This window comes from Palaemon carinicauda, chromosome 25 (assembly GCF_036898095.1).
Source record: "Palaemon carinicauda isolate YSFRI2023 chromosome 25, ASM3689809v2, whole genome shotgun sequence".
Lineage (NCBI taxonomy): Eukaryota > Metazoa > Arthropoda > Malacostraca > Decapoda > Palaemonidae > Palaemon > Palaemon carinicauda.
In genome coordinates, this window is record NC_090749.1 from 23,291,648 (window position 1) to 23,312,075 (window position 20,428).

The window sequence follows — 20,428 nt, forward strand, 5'->3', positions numbered from 1 at the left end:
CTTAGATAAATGGATGATATAGAATTAGATTTCATTTAGTCCCCCTCAAAAGCCAAGACAGAAACGAAAGAAAACTGTGTTGCGAGTTTCATTTTCTGCAAAATTTATAGAAAATTGCATAAATTAATCTTCATTATAGTTAACGAAAGTAAAGTTTTCACGTTTGTATTCTATCATTCAGTTTCTTTACTTATTAAATACTGATGGTGTAGGAAAGGCTTCCTTCAATCTCAGTGAACGGTTGATATTACGCAAATTCCTAACGAGTTTGATCAGAAGGAAAGATATTTTATCATCATAATGATATGTTTTCGAATATATTGGGTTATTTAACGTTTTAAGAATTTTTTTTTGTGTTTATAATTATTTCTTAATGAATTTGAATGAAAATCTTTACATTATGTGGAAGATTTAGTAGAAATTTACATATATAGTTAAGAAATAGAAATCAGAATTTTAAAAAGAGCCTGATCAAGTAACTTGGGTTAGAGGGTATTCGCAAGAGCCCGTGTCTTACATAAGGTAAGGCGATCTACACACACACAGAGGGTATTGCTCGTTACTATTATTGAAAACCCTCTTGACTGAAGGGTTGACTAATCATCCATTCCCATCGTGGTTGCTCGATTCTTTCACGTATTAGGTAAATCAACGGAGATGTTAAATATATTATTGTTCCAGATTATATAGTCTTAATGCTCAGCTCACTACTTTGTGTAATCTATGATGATAAGAACCATCTAATTTACCCCATAAGAAGAAGCAATGTACTTTTTGGTTTATGTACACTGTTGTATCATATAGTTACTGTATTCATTGAAATTGTATAATAAAGGCTTAATGTATCAATATACTGATAAATTATCCCTGGATAGGTACGCTCCTCGGACACCCCTTTTAGGGGTATACTCGGACGCCAAAAAAAATTCTTGAAAAATCAGTTTTTGCAGTAACCTCCTTTTTTCTTTTGCCAAAAAAAAAAACTTCAAAGAATGCTTAAAACAACTGTAAAGATAAATACTACTCATCTGCAGAAAAACTATTTATTATAAATATTTAAAAAAATTAAGTAGAAAAAAAGACCTTACATAAAAATTCTAAAAAAAAAAGTTTATACATATATACACAAATCCTTTTAGGAATTGATTCTTGAATGTTTAGGACACATCTTGATGTATTTTGGATGAAGTCAGACCCATGGAGGTGAAGATCTGAAATGAGAAAAAAAGGGTAACTTTTTTTGGCCAAAAAAATTTGTCCAAATTTCATGAATTTTTTTGGGTACCCAAATGAAATAGGAAGTAGCTATTTTTTTTAGGGAAGAAACATATGTTATCCTAAAATAGAAATATGTAAAAAAATCCTCATTATTTTGTAAATTACATTTATATCAGGGGCCATATCTAAAGGTAATTTTTTGAGTACTTAGAAATTTCGTAAAAAAATACATATATTTAATATATAATATGATATTTATGCTGGTAAAAATATACCAAAATATCACAAATTCTATAGGGAACAAGAATATATATAGATAGGGCAACTTACGCTTCGGATATGTCCACAAAATGGCCGCCAACCACACTGACTCCCTAATCTGCCACTTGAAATGTAGGAAGGGTATGTCAATTTCAAGGTGTTATTTACTAATCTAATTATTCGTGGATATGCATAAAAATTGTATGGTGGGTTGCTGGATAATTGTCGATTATTTTACGACTATAAAATTAAAATTCTGACCCAAAAAAAATTTTTGAAGGGAAATAAAATCGAAAAAAAAAAAAAATGTAAAACAATATAATATTTTAGCTAAAAAAATTTGATGATATTCAATCAAAAAAGCAGTAAACAAAATTTTCCGACAAATAAACATCTAGAAGAATCATTACTCTGTGATAGTTCCTTAGTACGTAGTAATTTTGAAAGAAATGGGAAAAAACGAAAAAGTGGCAATCGCAGGAAAATCGAACACATACCTATATATACGCCATATCTGGCTAAAAATAAAGATAGGCATGGGTAGCCAGATCATCTAGAAACACTTTCCAACACTATAAAAATACAAGTTTTGCGACACTACTTGCCAATTCCTTACGGTAACATAACTAAGCAAAAAAATACAAAACAAATAAAAAGGGGCACTCGCAGAAAAATGGCCAACATTCTAATATACGGCATTTCAGAAAAAAAAAAAAATTTCAGCCACGTACTAGGCAAACCATCAAGGCACATTTTCCGACAAATAAACATCTAAATGAATCATTACTCTGTGATAGTTCCTTAGTACGTAGTAATTTTGAAAGAAATGGGAAAAAAAACGAAAAAATGGCAATCACAGGAAAATCGAACACATACCTATATATACGCCATATCTGGCTAAAAAAAAAGATAGGCATGGGTAGCCAGATTATCTAGAAACATTTTCCAACACTATAAAATTATAAGTTTTGCGACACTACTTGCCAATTCCTTACGGTAACATGACTAAGCAAAAAAATGCAAAACAAATAAAAAGGGGCACTCGCGGAAAAATGTCCATTCTAATATACGGCATTTCAGAAAAAAAAAATTTCAGCCACGTGCTAGGCAAACCATCAAGGCACATTTTCCGACAAATAAACATATAAATGAATCATTACTTTGTGATAGTTCCTTAGTACATAATAATTTTGAAAGAAATGGGAAAAAAAAAATAGCAATCAAAGGAAAATCGAACACATACCTATATATATGCCATATCTGGCTAAAAAAAAAATAGGCATGGGTAGCCAGATCATCTAGAAACACTTTCCAACACTATAAAAATATAAGTTTTGCGACACTTCTTGCCAATTCCTTACGGTAACATGACTAAGTAAAAAAAATGAAAAACAAATAAAACCGGGCACTCGCGGAAAAATGGCCAACATTTTATTATACGCATTTCAGAAAAAAAAATTTCAGCCACGTGCTAGGCAAACCATCAAGGCACATTTTCCGACAAATAAACATCTAAATGAATCATAACTCTGTGATAGTTCCTTGGTACGTAGTAATTTTGAAAGAAATGGGAAAAAAACGAAAATATGGTAATCACAGGAAAATCGAACACATACCTATATATACGCTATATCTGGCTAAAAAAAAATAGGCATGGGTAGCCAGATCATCTAGAAACACTTTCCAACACTATAAAAATATAAGTTTTGCGACACTACTTGCCAATTCCTTACGGTAACATGACTAAGCAAAAAAATGCAAAACAAATAAAAAGGGGCAGTCGCGGAAAAATGTCCAACATTCTACTATACGGCATCTCAGATAAAAAAAAAGACATGCACGTGTTAGCCCAACCATCAAGGCACACTTTCTAACACATAAACATGAAAAAAAAAATCAATAATATACGGCAATTCCTTACTACGTAGTAGATTTTTACAAATATTGAAAAAAAAACAGAAATTGGCAACCGCAGTTAAATACCCAATATACCAATAACTACGTCGTATCTGACAAAAACAAAGTTACGCATGGGTAGCCAGATCATCTAGACACACTTTCCAACACTAAAAAAGCAAAAGTTTTACGACACTATTTGGCAATATCTTACGAAAAAATGACTTGGCAAAAAAATTAAAAAAAATGAAAAAGGGGCACTCGCGGTAAAATGCCCAATATTCTAATATACGGCATCTCAGATAAAAAAAAAACATGCACGTGTTAGCCCAACCATCAAGGCACACTTTCTAACACATAAACATGAAAAAAAAAAATCAATAATATACGGCAATTCCTTACTACGTAGTAAATAATTTACAAATATTGAAAAAAAAACAGAAATTGGCAACCGCAGTTAAATACCCAATATACCAATAACTACGTCATATCTGACAAAAACAAAGTCACGCATGGGTAGCCAGATTATCTAGACACACTTTCCAACACTAAAAAAGCAAAAGTTTTACGAAACTATTTGGCAATATCTTACGGAAAAATGACTTGGCAAAAAAATGAAAAAAAATGAAAAAGGGGCACTCGCGGTAAAATGGTCCTCGTGGTGATGAACGACATTTTAACTAAAAAGAAAATCATGCACGTGGTAGCCAAATAATCCACCAAGACTTTCCACAACTGATAACCTATACAAGTTGCACCATTCTACGACAATTTCATAATACGTAATAACTTTGATAATTATGCAAATTACCTTAGAAGGGTAAACTCGGTCGCGCTCGACCCCGACGCGTCTCAGAAATCGGGGAAGGAGTACAGCTACAGCAATGCACATCTGGACACTACTAGAGCGTGTAGGCGAGACACCTACTGCAGGTCGATCACCCACAAATTCAGTCACGGGGGTGAGTCACGTGAGAAAAATCTCTTTTTTTTTTTTGACTAATTTCAAAACTAGAGCTATAATGATTACCTAACATATAACTATCATTTGGATTTAAAAATTTTGTTATATAAAATAAATTCTAATCAATGCTGACCGGAAAAAATATGAATTATTATAGAAAATTTTTAAAGATTTATGTGATTTCTCTAATCACTTGAGAACGAATTAAATCTTGAATGTATTTTGTAAAACTTGTCTAGTGAAATATGAAACAGAAGAATATTAATCTTTTATCTAATTAATGAATGAAAACACCTTTACAATTTCTCTTTTTACATTTAAATAAAATCAATCATCTATAATTTTATCTCAATGATTTTATCTGCAATTTTCCTCTTGATGTTTTAAAAAGATATAAATTGAAATGTCTTGTTTTGTACTGTAGGTTTTGAAATCAAAATCTGTCAAAAAAAAATAAAAAACTTAATTTTTCATTTGTCTGGGTCACCAATACTAGGTTGGCTTCCTGTGAGCTATCAGACAAAATTCTCCCACCATCACCAATCCGCAGTTGGCTAGTGTGGTGATAAAAATTGTCCACAACCCAGACATGAATAAGGGCGTGTATGAGGCCTTTGACCAGCAGTGGAGTAGAAACGGCTGCATTATATATATATATATATATATATATATATATATATATATATATATATATAAATAACACACACACACACACACACACATATATATATATATATATATATATATATATATATATATATATATATATATATATATATATATATATATATATATATATATCCAATACTGGGTCTTTAGAATTAAAGTTTAGTGAAAGATTGAAAAAACAAATCAATCAGACAATGGCTATGTTAAGTAGAATTTGAAAATGATATCGCCCTGAAAATACATGTAAAAATCAGACTAATACCAGTTTAGTGAGATCGGTGTTACTGTATGAACATGAGTCATGGTATGACAATGAAACAATTTCCAATAGATTTAGTAGATTTGAGAACAAAGCCTCAGAAGGGTATTGGGGGTTGAATGGAAGGACAGGATTAGAAATAAAACTATAAGAGAGATCACCCAAGTGCCATACATGGATAAGATCATGGCGAGGGGTAGATGGAGATGGTTTGGGCATGCTCTTCGCACTCCCAAATGAGATTAGTTCACCAAACTTTCAACTGGGCTCCACAAGGCACTAGAAGAGTTGGAAGACCCAAACCTACATGGCTGAAGACTATGAAGCGTGAAGTAGGAGACTATGAATGGAGAAGTATTGATTTAAAAGATCAAGATAGAGACAACTGGAAAAACCTAACTGAGGCCCTTTGCATCAATAGGTGTAGGAGGAGGTGATGATGAGGATATATACATATAGGGTACACACACACACACACACACACATATATATATATATATATATATATATATATATATATATATATATATATATATATATATATATATATATATATATATTACTTTCCTTGTTTCCTTTCCTCACTAGACTATTTTCCCTGTTGGGGTCCCTGGGCTTATAGCATGCTGCTTTTCCAACTAGGGTTATAGCCTGGAAAGTAATAATAATATATATATATATATATATATATGTGTGTGTGTGTGTGTGTGTGTGTGTTTGTGTGTGTGTGTGTGTATAACTTATTTCCTTCTGGTTTCTCTACAATAAAGGGGTCTTTTGCCTGACAGGATCCATATTTCTAATAGCATCAGATATAGTATTATTCTGACAGAAATTCTGTCTTCGATTCTTAGACGCCACTGAGATATTGTTATTGTTGAATATGTGTATTTGTGTGCGAGTGCGTGTCTGTCAGTCTGTCTGTCTTTGTATCACTATGTTTTTGTTTCCAGGGCTTTGTTGAAATGGAATTCTCCTGATGCAGAGACGAGACAATTACCAACAGTCTGACGAATGAGTGTGTCTCCACTCAATTAACTCTGAGTTCTTCTCTCCCTTCCATTCCACTTCATGTTTTAATGAACAGACAGAGACACAGAAAGGAGAAGGTTTGTGTGTAAAACCATTTGAACAGGAATTTATTGTCCTGAGTTACATAACAGGAGGAATAATTCGGTTGATAAATTATAAGAAGGACAAGGATAGATCGAATGAAAAGAAGCCTCTAATACTATATAATACTATAAATGTGATTCTCGTATCACAAGGAAGGATGCTCATATGACACCGTTGGTTATTTCCTCTCCATCACTCGAAGACATAAGATTTAAAGACACATTAATCAAGATATGTAGTTGATACTCGAAGGAAAAGACATAATTATCTCTGGCGAAGGTTTATAGCGAGAGGGAAAACATACATATATTCTATTAAATGTTTAAAGGCCGCTCATCAATGGCAAAGACAAGGAACAGTGACAATGCCCTAGCGAGTAGAACAATGCCCTGGAGACTGACCTTATATACATATCATTAGCGCCCAAATTAAGACCCTTTCTACTCAAGCTAGGACCAGGGAGGGCCAGGCAATGGCTACTGATGATTCAGCAGGTAGACCTATAGGCTCCCCCTAAACATTCCATCCTTAGCTCACAATAATGATAACTTTGCAGACAATACAAGAAACTACCGAGTCTAAGCAGGTCTCAAATCCCAGTCCAGCAGATCGCTAGGCAGAGACGTTTCCAAGAGCACAACTGTCATCAGAGTCTGAATAAGCCTTTATGGATCCAATACTTTACCTCTGAGGCCACATAGTTGTGCAGTATGTAAGGAAGTTTTCCATAGACTAACGGAAAGTGGAATCATGTATCATTTCTTATCTTTATTTGTGGATAACAGTTTTGAAGTGAGACTATTCATAGTGATGATGTAAAATAACTAATTTCTTTCTTTCTGGTTACCAATGATAATGAGGGTACTCATTGTCTCCATTTGGAGTAAGAGAATAGAATTCTTTTATGTTATGTAATTTTTCGGTCATTTGTTTTATTTATCGTCTGAGCTTTCCTGATTATATACTCATATGCAGAAAACTAATTTGGAAAGAACCTTGTCCTGATCATTGTATTACCACTGACCGCCTGCATAGCTCTATCACTGAATGTATTATACGATACAACCTATCGTCTGCATTCAACCACATACCCCTGCAGGTCAACTTTCATACACCCTCCCTCCTGGCGGTACCCATCCAAAGGGAGAGGCTACTATCCATCACATGGGACTTCTCCAACCTCCAAAAATCCACTGCATTCAAATGCTCATCTGAAAGTAATCTCCGCTTGATAACTCAACCTGCTAAAGCCCTGCTCTGTAATAATCCTAAGTGCTGCAACGAACAGCATAAAACAAAACTAAAGGAATTTTATGTAAATATAATAAATGCCTTATGGAACTCAGGCAGAGACACGTTTAGACTCTCCAGAGGTAACCATCGAAACATACCTGGTTGGAATGATTTAATTAAAGACCTCTATGCACACGCTTGAAAATTATTCCTTCTTTGGAGGAGCTATGGTAGCCAGAGAGAAGGTGCCCTTGCTCTACAGATAAGGCAAGCGAGAGCACAGTTCAAACTTGTTCTTCGTCAATGTCGTAGCAATGAAAATGTCACTCTTCTAAACAATTTCAACAAGAAATACATTAAAGTTCAAGAGGCAGAGTAAGACAGAGTCTAATCTGTATTTGACAATATGTATTTCATTAAGAAGTTATTACAGAACTCTGAGCACATTTAAATTGCTCTAAAGCCTGGGAAATTATCAGTCTAATTCATAGAATAAGTGCTCTTTATCAAACAGTGGCTTAATACAATTATTCTTGGGCGAACAACGGTCAGGGAGCAAAGGAATTCTTACTTTACTTTTAATACAGTTTCTTCACTTCTCTGTAAAATGTCTAAGTCCAGCAATTTCAGAGTAAATATTTTAAGTACAAAAACATAAGAGTATGGGTCGTGGCAAGCAATGTAACTACGATAAAATTTTATCTGCTCCTTGTGAGATCTCAAGCCCAACTGATTCATAGGCCTCGGGTGTCGCTGGGCGTCACTGGGCGTGACCCCATGAGGTCCTGAAAAGAAGACCAAATATGGTCGTGTTTGTCATGGCAATCCGGATTCATCCGGTAGTCCTTCGCTCTCCTGAGCTGTTGCCCCCCCCCCCCCCAAAAAAAAGGAATCTGCGAAAACAAGGAAGAGACAGAAAAAACCCTTCGTTGGCAATTTGACATAGAGATAGACTCTTGTAGCCGGTGGAAGCTGAGAAAGCAGACACTCCCAAGTGAGCCAGCGAACTGAGGTCATTCACATGACCTCAAACAGAGTTTCACAAAGATGGTATACGTGACAAAAATCAGCTACGAGCCGATGCATTGTCAAGAAAATTGACAACCCATGACTTCCCCCGTCTTTGGAAAAATATTAATTCACTAAACCCAAAGTCAAACAAATTATCCCAAAGAGTAGGGGATGCAGTTGGTGAAGAATCCATTGCAAGGATGTGGGGGCATCACTTTAGCATCATCCTAGATTGAATAAATGACCAAAATACCCGGAATGAATCGGATACTCTCATCAATGCCAATATGGAATTTCAATATAGTGACCGTATATCTCAGAGTGACGTGTGCGAAGCTATAGAGAAATTAACTGGTAACAAGGCATGTGGCTGCGATGGCCTTCCGGCCAAGGCTTTCAATTTCTGCTACCCTATAATTCATATCCTATTTGCTGCACTATTCAATGCCTGTATAATACACCGGATACTCTCATCAATGCCAATATGGAATTTCAATATAGTGACCGTATATCTCAGAGTGACGTGTGCGAGGCTATAGAGAAATTACCTGGTAACAAGGCATGTGGCTGCGATGGCCTTCCAGCCAAGGCTTTCAATTTCTGCTACCCTATAATTCATATCCTATTTGCTGCACTATTCAATGCCTGTATAATACACCAATATCTACCCAAAACCCTTCTATTTGTCCACTTAATACCTCTCATAAAAAACCAACTGAAGGATGCGGGTGACCCAGGAAACTACCACCACATCACCATCCAAACAATTTCAACGAAAATATTTGAATCTCTTCTATTCCGTCGCCTTGCACCCTTTCTCCACACCGCACAAAATCAATTTGGTTTTAAGACTAACCACTCGATTGACACCTGTATATATATTCTAAAGCAGATAATGAATTTCTATATATCCTTGGCCTCACCCGTCTACTTATGTTTTATGGACATACGGAAGGCATTTTACAGAGTAAACCATCTGAAACTCTTTTCGAGGCTACGCAAAAGGGGAACTCCTCTATATCTGATCGGCATATTATACTGTTGGTTCTCAACACAGAAGTTCTGTGTCAAATGGGTCAATGTCCTATCCCAGCCATTCGGTTCATCTAACGGTCTCAGGCAAGGAGGCATCCTATTACCATATTTATTTAATGTTTACACAGATGATTTGAATATCAGACTGAATTCACTTCCCATTGGTCATACGGTTAATTGCTTTACCATAAATAACCTTTGCTATGCTGACGATATGGTCCTCATCTCCCCCTCTGCCCAAGGCCTACAACGTCTTATTGACACCTGCAACGCATACGTTAATGAACATGACATAATCTATAACGAATCGAAGACCCAGTGCATGTCTATCCTTCCTTGAGCGCTCCGATTCGTAGAAGACCCACATATTTACCTCTAAAACCATCAGCTAGCATTTGTCAATGATTTTCCTTTCCTAGGTCATATCATTACGAAAGATTTAAAGGACACATCTGGCATTGAAAACAGGTGACGTAAATTGTGTTGTCTAGGATACATAATAACTAGAAGATTTGCCTTTTGCCGGAAAGATACAAAAAAAACTCCTGTTTCAAACATACTGCTATAACGTGTACGGCTGCTCGCTATGGGCAAACTATACGCGTGAATCGATGAGACGTATCACAGTCATTCACAATGATATCCTAAGACGCCTCACCAATACCCCTAGGCACCATTCAGCTTCAGCGATGTTTGTTGAAAATACACTGGCTAACCTAAAAACCATCATTCGACGCTCTATACTAAGTCTCACCTCCCGCCTACGATCTAGTGAAAATCCCTTAATTCAAAATGTGCCTGCAAGTGCAGCTAGAATAAAATCCAAAATGTGGGAAACCTGGAATTGGGAAGCATCAGTGCAATAAACAGTATTTACTAATCTTTGTTAGTATGGCTATGCCAAATCTTCATCACTAAATAACTTAGGTATAATACCCAGTAATGTTATGATAACATGTCTGGAAGTCCTGTATTTCCTTAACACCACCTGCTCTGTGACTAGATTTTTTTTCCCCGAGTTTTATCATTACCCAAGCAATTTTTGTTCCAAGATAATTATCATTGTCATCGCCATTTTTGTTTTCTCTCTCTCTTTTTGTTTGCTGATATGCATGTTGTCATCATTATTAAGCGATAATGCTATTGTGATTTTGTTACCCAGACCTTAGAACTCTGTGGTCAACCTGCTAATTTTATGTTTCTACTATATCACGAATATTATTGCATTTCTCCTCTTTTTTTGCTGATATCAAAAGTGTATGATCACTGTACCCCTTACTGTAACTCTGTATATGGCTATTGCTGAAATAAAGATTATTATTATTATTATTATTATTATTATTATTATTATTATTATTATTATTATTATTAATATTATTATTATTATAAATCTTCGAAATTTAAATATAAGAGTTTATTTTCCATAGGAAAACAAACAGATAGCCATGTCACTACCACATCCCTACTCCCTGGCTTTGGAACACTGAAGGAGTCGCGTAGTTTTGTAGCATTTTCAAGTCGCAAAAAATATTATAGAAAAAATCATGAAGTGGAATGAAAACCCCACAATGTTTTTGCTATGAATTCACTGCTTCTTCACTCGTGCCAACCCCCTCCCCCCCAACCCCACCAATAAACCAACTTCGTCTGTACAAGTCCCGACCCTATCCTCTCCCCCATAAGTTTCTATTAGAACTTTGATTAAAATGACATATTATGCGAGTTAGGCGTTTATTCTGAAAATCCTTTAAACCTACCAAGAATTAAGACCCAAAATGCTTTGACATTCAACGGATAACTGAATACAAATGAAATGTAACGTTAATCATCGTAAAATGCTTTGTTTGATAGACCAGGTCACATACGGACATGTAAGTATAAATAATACTTGCTGGACACGCGTATATGAAGGTATTTCCTATAGCTATACATACATACATACATATATAGCCTATATAAATACATACATTTTAAAGGAGTTGGTCGTATGACACAAGCATCAGCATAATTATAGGCTCATATGGCCTAACTACCTAATTGTTTTAATACCAAGTTATTCCTTAAAATTCCCTCCCGTTGCAGTCAGAAGGTACTGAATATATTCTACGAAAATTTAAAACATTAAAAAAAGGCCTTTAAGACGTCACATGAGCAACAGGAAAAGCAAAAGCAAGAACCAAATATCTGTTCTTCTGGAGTTCTTAATCAAGAGAGAGAGAGAGAGAGAGAGAGAGAGAGAGAGAGAGAGAGAGAGAGAGAGAGAGAGAGAGAGACCTTTCCATCTGTTGCAACTGCCCTCCCCCCATCTTTAGTAACCTGTAGCCTATTATATATCCTATGAAAAATTCCATCTTTATATCTATTTTTTTTATTTAACAATATTTGTGTTCGTATAACTTTATGTTATTGACTTTCGGTTGTGTTACTTTCTTTATTTCCATGAACATAACATCAAATTCTTACGTTTTAATCAAATCAACTTTTTCTTCAGTAATAGATGCTACTGACGCTAAATGTTTCTAGTTGCTGCTACTAATAGATGTTATTGATATATTCAGGACTTTTTTCTTTAGTTCCATTTCTTTATTGTTGTTTCTGTTTAGTTATTTCACCCTATTTATGATTATTGTAGTTTTCTTTTTCTATTCTTTATTTGCTAAAGTCTTCCGCGATCCGCGAATGATCCTATTATATAGATAAACAGTGCTGTCAATCATTTGGTGACTTTAATACGCTACAGTAGCAGTATTCTTTCGTTAGGGTCGTGGTGGCTTATTGGAAACGTCCCAGCCTGTTGATCCGCTGGACTGGTGTTTGAGTCCCGCTCAAGTTAAAAAATTTCTTGCAGCGTCTGCAACCTCACCTTCCATGCGAGCTAAGGATTCGGGGCTTTGGGGAGCTTAATGAGTCATCAGCCGCCATTGCCTAGCCCTCCCTGGTGACAGCTTGGCTAGAGAAGGGACTTAGGCACTGATCATAGTGTATATATGGTCAATCTCAAGGTTATTGTCATTCTAACAAGGGCAATGTCACTGTCCGTTGTCTCTGCCATTCATGATTGGCCTTCAAACCCTAAACTGAAAGGAATATAAATCATTAATGTCATTGGTATCAGGATGGGATTACCTCACTAATGAGTCTACAACCCTGCAATGGGTGTCCCTCTTCCTTGTATCCATTGCATCAGCTTTCTAGAGAAACATTTTGAAAGTAGTATCACTTACTGATATAAGATTTTCAGTGTGGACGATGCTATGTCTTATAGGATATATTGATGCTGACATTTACTGTCGGGAATTTTCAAACTGGCCACTCGAAATTCCCGCCATTTGACTTCATGAACGTTTCGTCAAATGAGGGCAAGGCTGGGGGATCTTGCGGTCGAAAGATCTGAGGTTTAATACGTGACTGTATTGGAACCAAAATCTTAACCACCTGGTGGGGAAGGAGCGAGTGTTGTGGAAATTGTCTGTTTATGATATATCAATGATGAATCTAACGTAAAATCGAGGCAACATGACAAAAATGTCTTATGTATGTGTTTAGTGTCAATGACAATTTTCTTCGAAGCTGCGGAGCCTCGCTCGGCCTCTTTGCTTCATCGTCCCCCCTAAAGGTAAGTCATTATTTTAATTGTTCTCTCCTCTCTGCCTCGTGTACCAGGTTGGTTGTAGTAGAAGTTTGTGTGCAAGACGTTTATTTTTATATCGCAGTTTAACGTAGAGATCCTTGGGATTGGGGATCTGAATCCTGAGTTGAATAAGAATAGGGATATTTGGTGTGTGATTCGTTGTGTTTTGAATTCGAATTGGCACTATTTTCAGTTTGTTATTGAGTCCGGTGTGGACTTTGTGCTTGAAGAGCACGTGTTACATTACCAAGAGTCAGCCTTGTTTTTCATTAAGTTTTGTGAATGCTTAAGGATGTTGTTGTCTTGTATCAGAGTTTATTTTTGTAATAAAATTGTAAATTTTATCGGCGTATTTTAGTTAACTCCTGGAAGGTTTTGGGAATCTTGCCTCTTCAAGGCCTTGCGATCCGCCCAGTACATCGGGCAGATTTAATAAACTGGTGAAAATCACAACATTTGGTCCTTCGAACCGGATCGCAAGTGCTTCCCAGAGCCGGATAGGATTAAATTAAAATATGAGCTTTTGAGAGAGAGAGAGAGAGAGAGAGAGAGAGAGAGAGAGAGAGAGAGAGAGAGACGAACAATTAAGGTCCTCTACATCCCGATGTGCGATCGACCACGTGAGTCAGTTTTTTGAGTCCCTTCCTAACGTAAAATTACTTTTCTTTCCTTGCTTTGCCAACTCCCCCCCCCCAAACGTAAAGTAAAGTTAATCGAGATGGCGGTGGCCACGGTCGTGCACATCGAGGCGTTGATGGGCCTAGTAAACGACTTACTTAGCGAAACGCAAAGAGCGCTATTAGAGACCTATTCTGAGTCCGTTTACCAGAATTTGGTAACGGAGTTGCAGGTAGAGGTCCGACAGCTAAGAGAGCTATACAAAAGCCAGTGTGTGAAACTAGAGTCTAGTATTGAAGCCCGAATCAGGCACACGTTAGGTGAAGCTACACGCGCTTCTACCCTACTGTATAATAGGATAGACAAAATGAAAAGCACTTCAACGGGGAATGTTGCCCTCCCCAGGTTGAAGCCGCTGCCTCTCCCCACGTTTGAAGGGGAAGTGCAAGAGTACGCATCGTACCGTGAGCTCTTCACAATCCATGTGGATCGAAGAGTGGATTTAGACGAAGTGTCTAAATTTATGTATTTATTGGGGACGTTGGGCAAAGAGCCACTTAGAATCATCAAATCTCTAAGTGTAACCGCCGCGAACTATAGTGTAGCATAAGACCTATTAGATAAGCAATATGGCAACGTGCACCAGACACTCGTGATTCTGCACCGCATATTAGCCAACACCTTTGTGCCGTCACTAAACCCAGTAGAACTCAAAAGGTTCCGTTTTGAGTTGACCATCATAATCGAACAAATCAAAAGACTGAGTAGCAATGACATAGGCTAGGGCATAAATCAAAAGTTATCTGAGGGAAAGCTCTACCGCAAAGTGGTTGAGCATTTGAGAAAATGTGACTCTACGTTGGACGAGTTTTTTGAGGCAATAGACTTTATTGTGTGAATGCTAGAAGACGATGCGTTGCAGAGAGGTGACAGTCTTGAGAGTGACAAAAGACCAGACAGTAGTGTAAGACCGAAAACCCATCCCATCCACAATAATTCCTACCCATTTTGTAGCGAACGGCACCCGCCTCATGGATGTCGCCAAGTGACAGACGTAGCTGCCAGACGTCGCATTTTGCTGAAAAGGGGTCTTTGTTTTAATTGCACGAAATCAGATCACCGTAGCGATAAATGTCCCGTTTCAAATTACTGTAGAAACTGTAATGCTAAGCACCACACTGCAATTTGCGATGCGGGTGGACCGCAATCGATCCCTAGTCATAGTAGTAGTCAAACAACTACGTCCCGCCCAGTAGTGAATGCGACGCCTCAGCAGCCCGAAACTTCCCCCCGACCACCCAAGACTAAAGTAGAGGCTAAACCATGCACAAGCGCAAAGATCGCGCAGAGGTCTGATGTGGACCGCCCATGCACTATCTTGCCAACAGCCATGGCAGGTATCCAACAAAAGCAAGGTAGTAAGTGAGTCCGCCTATTCCTCGACTCAGGAAGCCAGAGGAGCTTCATCTCCGCAAAGATTGCGCGTCAATTAGGCCTACCGGTGGTAGGACGAGTATCCTTAGATATAGCTCCGTTTGGTTCCGAGCAAATAAGCGGACAATACGATGTAGTAAGTTGCAGGGTTGAAATGGGCAAAAGAAACGTGCGTATGAAACTAGTAGCACATGAGAGCGTAGACATCCCGATACATAACGCTGGTTATGGGAAAGTCAGACAGCATCTGTTGACCAAGGGAGTCACGTTAGCCGATCCAGCCAACAAGTCGGATGTGTTGAAGAATGTCCACGTGTTAGTAGGGGCTGACTACTTTAGTTATTTTGTAATAGGCGTGGAGAGAGTGGATGGGATCAATCTCTTCCTGACGCATGATGGCATGTCGCCATATGGGAAGGTGCCGCAGTGGCTACTGCAAGGGGAGAGGATTGAGCAGGTGAGAACGTTGAGAGAGTGCAGAATCACGAACGAGCCATATCTGTGTGATGTAGACGAGTGGTGGCGTTTAAACCGTGTTGGCATCGCCCCATCTGAGCAATATACTGTTCGCGAGGCCGAGGCCATGCGAAAAGTATCGCAAAGCGTTGTGAAAAAACCTGAGGGATATCAGGTTAGCCTACCATTCCGGTCGGATGCTAGGCCAGAAACAAATTATCGTAACGCTGTGGCGCAGCTAGAGTCGTTGCAAACCAAATTCAGAAAGGATAGGAAATATTTTGAACAATATCAGGGAGTTATAGACAAATATATCGAAGCAGGTTTTATATCTGAGGTGAAAGATCCCATGGTGGAAGGTTATTACATGTCACACTTTGGAGTCAGGAAAGACAGCCGTACCACCCCCCTTAGAATCGTGTTCAATGCCTTGGCAAAGTCAAAGGGTTGTAAGTCATTGAATGAATGTCTCTTACCTGGGCCCAATTTGGTAGACGTTGCATATAGTTTAATCATAAGGTTTAGGTTGAACCGATATGCCATGTTAGCCGACATAAGTAAGGCATTCCATCGTGTTTTGTTAGATCCTCGTGATGCCAAATACACATAATTTCTGTGGCGAGAGGCAGCTGGTCGAGCGCTTACTTTCGCCTTTAGAGTCGTGGTGTTCGGCATCACAGCTAGTCCATTTTTGCTACAACAGATATTAAATTGTCATTTTAAAGAGGAAGGCCGGCCAGATTTAGTAAAATCCTTTTCTGTCGATAACTATCTGGCCACATTTAAGGATTTAGAAATTATGAGGCAAGAGCCTGAGTCTGTTAATAACATCTTAAGAGGGGCGGGTATGCCCTTGGAAGGGTGGGCAAGCAATCACCTGGCCTTCGATAGCGAGAGACAGTGGAGTGAGCCTGTGAGTGTGAACGTGATTGGGCTGCGATGGGCCCGGAACGTGGACAGATTGTGTGTGAAGGCAAGTAAGGGGATTAGTGAATTGGGAGAGGGATGAGTGCCTACGAAGCGTAGGGTACTTTCCCTGTTGGTCTCGATTAACGATCCAATAGGTTTGATCAGCCCATTATTTGTAAAGGGAAAACTTTTCCTCCAACAACTATGGGAGGATAATGTAGGTTGGGATGACGTGTTAGGAGGAGAAAAGGCTAAAGAGGCAAGTGAATTGTTGAATGATTTGAAAGCGGTGAGCGATATCACCTTTCAAAGATCGATAGGCAAAAAGGGATTAGAACTTCATGTGTTCACCGATGCCAGCAGTAAGGCATACGGAGCAGTGGCATATACCAGGGACGATTGCAATCGGGTAAGTTTAGTTACAAGCAAAATGAGGAGCGACGCCTCAGCAGCCCGAAACTTCCCCCCGACCACCCAAGACTAAAGTAGAGGCTAAACCATGCACAAGCGCAAAGATCGCGCAGAGGTCTGATGTGGACCGCCCATGCACTATCTTGCTAACAGCCATGGCAGGTATCCAACAAAAGCAAGGTAGTAAGTGAGTCTGCCTATTCCTCGACTCAGGAAGCCAGAGGAGCTTCATCTCCACAAAGATTGCGCGTCAATTAGGCCTACCAGTGGTAGGACGAGTATCCTTAGATATAACTCCATTTGGTTTCGAGCAAATAAGCGGACAATACGATGTAGTAAGTTGCAGGGTTGAAATGGGCAAAAGAATCGTGCGTATGAAACTAGTAGCACATGAGAGCGTAGACGTCCCGATACATAACGCTGGTTATGGGAAAGTCAGACAGCATCTGTTGACCAAGGGAGTCACGTTAGCCAATCCAGCCAACAAGTCGGATGTGTTGAAGAATGTCCACGTGTTAGTAGGGGCTGACTACTTTAGTTATTTTGTAATAGGCGTGGAGAGAGTGGATGGGATCAATCTCTTCCTGACGCATGATGGCATGTCGCCATATGGGAAGGTGCCGCAGTGGCTACTGCAAGTGGAGAGGATTGAGCAGGTGAGAACGTTGAGAGAGTGCAGAATCACGAACGAGTCATATCTGTGTGATGTAGACGAGTGGTGGCGTTTAAACCGTGTTGGCATCGCCCCATCTGAGCAATACACTATTCGCGAGGCCGAGGCCATGCGAAAAGTAACGCAAAGCGTTGTGAAAAAACCTGGGGGATATCAGGTTAGCCTACCATTCCGGTCGGATGCTAGGCCAGAAACAAATTATCGTAACGCTGTGGCGCAGCTAGAGTCGTTGCAAACCAAATTCAGAAAGGATAGGAAATATTTTGAACAATATCAGGGAGTTATAGACAAATATATCGAAGCAGGTTTTATATCTGAGGTGAAAGATCCCATGGTGGAAGGTTATTACATGTCACACTTTGGAGTCAGGAAAGACAGCCGTAACACCCCCCTTAGAATCGTGTTCAATGCCTTGGCAAAGTCAAAGGGTTGTAAGTCATTGAATGAATGTCTCTTACCTGGGCCCAATTTGGTAGACGTAGCATATAGTTTAATCATAAGGTTTAGGTTGAACCGATATGCCATGTTAGCCGACATAAGTAAGGCATTCCATCGTGTTTTGTTAGATCCTCGTGATGCCAAATACACACGATTTCTGTGGCGAGAGGCAGCTGGTCGAGCGCTTACTTTCGCCTTTAGAGTCGTGGTGTTCGGCATCACAGCTAGTCCGTTTTTGCTACAACAGATATTAAAATGTCATTTTAAAGAGGAAGGCCGGCCAGATTTAGTAAAATCCTTTTCTGTCGATAACTATCTGGCCACATTTAAGGATTTAGAAAATATGAGGCAAGAGCCTGAGTCTGTTAATAACATCTTAAAAGGGGCGGGTATGCCCTTGGAAGGGTGGGCAAGCAATCACCTGGCCTTCGATAGCGAGAGACAGTGGAGTGAGCCTGTTAGTGTGAACGTGATTGGGCTGCGATGGGCCCGGAACGTGGACAGATTGTGTGTGAAGGCAAGTAAGGGGATTAGTGAATTGGGAGAGGGATGAGTGCCTAAGAAGCGTAGGGTACTTTCCCTGTTGGTCTCGATTAACGATCCAATAGGTTTGATCAGCCCATTATTTGTAAAGGGAAAACTTTTCCTCCAACAACAATGGGAGGATAATGTAGGTTGGGATGACGTATTAGGAGGAGAACAGGCTAAAGAGGCAAGTGAATTGTTGAATGATTTGAAAGCGGTGAGCGATATCACCTTTCAAAGATCGATAGGCAAAAAGGGATTAGAACTACATGTGTTCACCGATGCCAGCAGTAAGGCATACGGAGCAGTGGCATATACCAGGGACGATTGCAATCGGGTAAGTTTAATTACAAGCAAAATGAGGGGCGACGCTTCAGCAGCCTGAAACCTCCCCCCGACCACCCAAGACTAAAGTAGAGGCTAAACCATGCACAAGCGCAAAGATCGCGCAGAGGTCTGATGTGGACCGCCCATGCAATATCTTGCCAACAGCCATGGCAGGTATCCAACAGAAGCAAATTAGTAAGTGAGTCCGCCTATTCCTCGACTCAGGAAGCCAGAGGAGCTTCATCTCCACAAAAATTGTGCGTCAATTAGGCCTACCGGTGGTCGGACGAGTATCCTTAAATATAGCTCCGTTTGGTTCCGAGCAAATAAGCAGACAATACGATGTAGTAAGTTGCAGGGTTGAAATGGGCAAAAGAATCGTGCGTATGAAACTAGTAGCACATGAGAGCGTAGACGTCCCGATACATAACGCTGGTTATGGGAAAGTCAGACAGCATCTGTTGACCAAGGGAGTCACGTTAGCCAATCCAGCCAACAAATCGGATGTGTTGAAGAATGTCCACGTGCTAGTAGGGGCTGACTACTTTAGTTATTATGTAATAGGCGTGGAGAGAGTGGATGGGATCAATCTCTTCCTGACGCATGATGGCATGTTGCCATATGGGAAGGTGCCGCAGTGGCTACTGCAAGGGGAGAGGATTGAGCAGGTGAGAACGTTGAGAGTGTGCAGAATCACGAACGAGCCATATCTGTGTGATGTAGACGAGTGGTGGCGTTTAGACCGTGTTGGCATCGCCCCATCTGAGCAATACACTGTTCGCGAGGCCGAGGCCATGCGAAAAGTATCGCAAAGCGTTGTGAAAAAACCTGGGGGATATCAGGTTAGCCTACCATTCCGGTCGGATGCTAGGCCAGAAACAAATTATCGTAACGCTGTGGCGCAGCTAGAGTCGTTGCAAACCAAATTCAGAAAGGATAGGAAATATTTTGAACAATATCAGGGTGTTATAGACAAATATATCGAAGCAGGTTTTATATCTGAGGTGAAAGATCCCATAGTGGAAGGTTATTACATGTCACACTTTGGAGTCAGGAAAGACAGCCGTACCACCCCCCTTAGAATCGTGTTCAATGCCTCGGCAAAGTCAGAGGGTTGGAAGTCATTGAATGAATGTCTCTTACCTAGGCCCAATTTGGTAGAGGTAGCATATAGTTTAATCATAAGGTTTAGGTTGAACCGATATGCCATGTTAGCCGACATAAGTAAGGCATTCCATCGTGTTTTGTTAGATCCTCTTGATGCCAAATACACACGATTTCTGTGGCAAGAGGCAGCTGGTCGAGCGCTTACTTTCGCCTTTAGAGTCGTGGTGTTCGGCATCA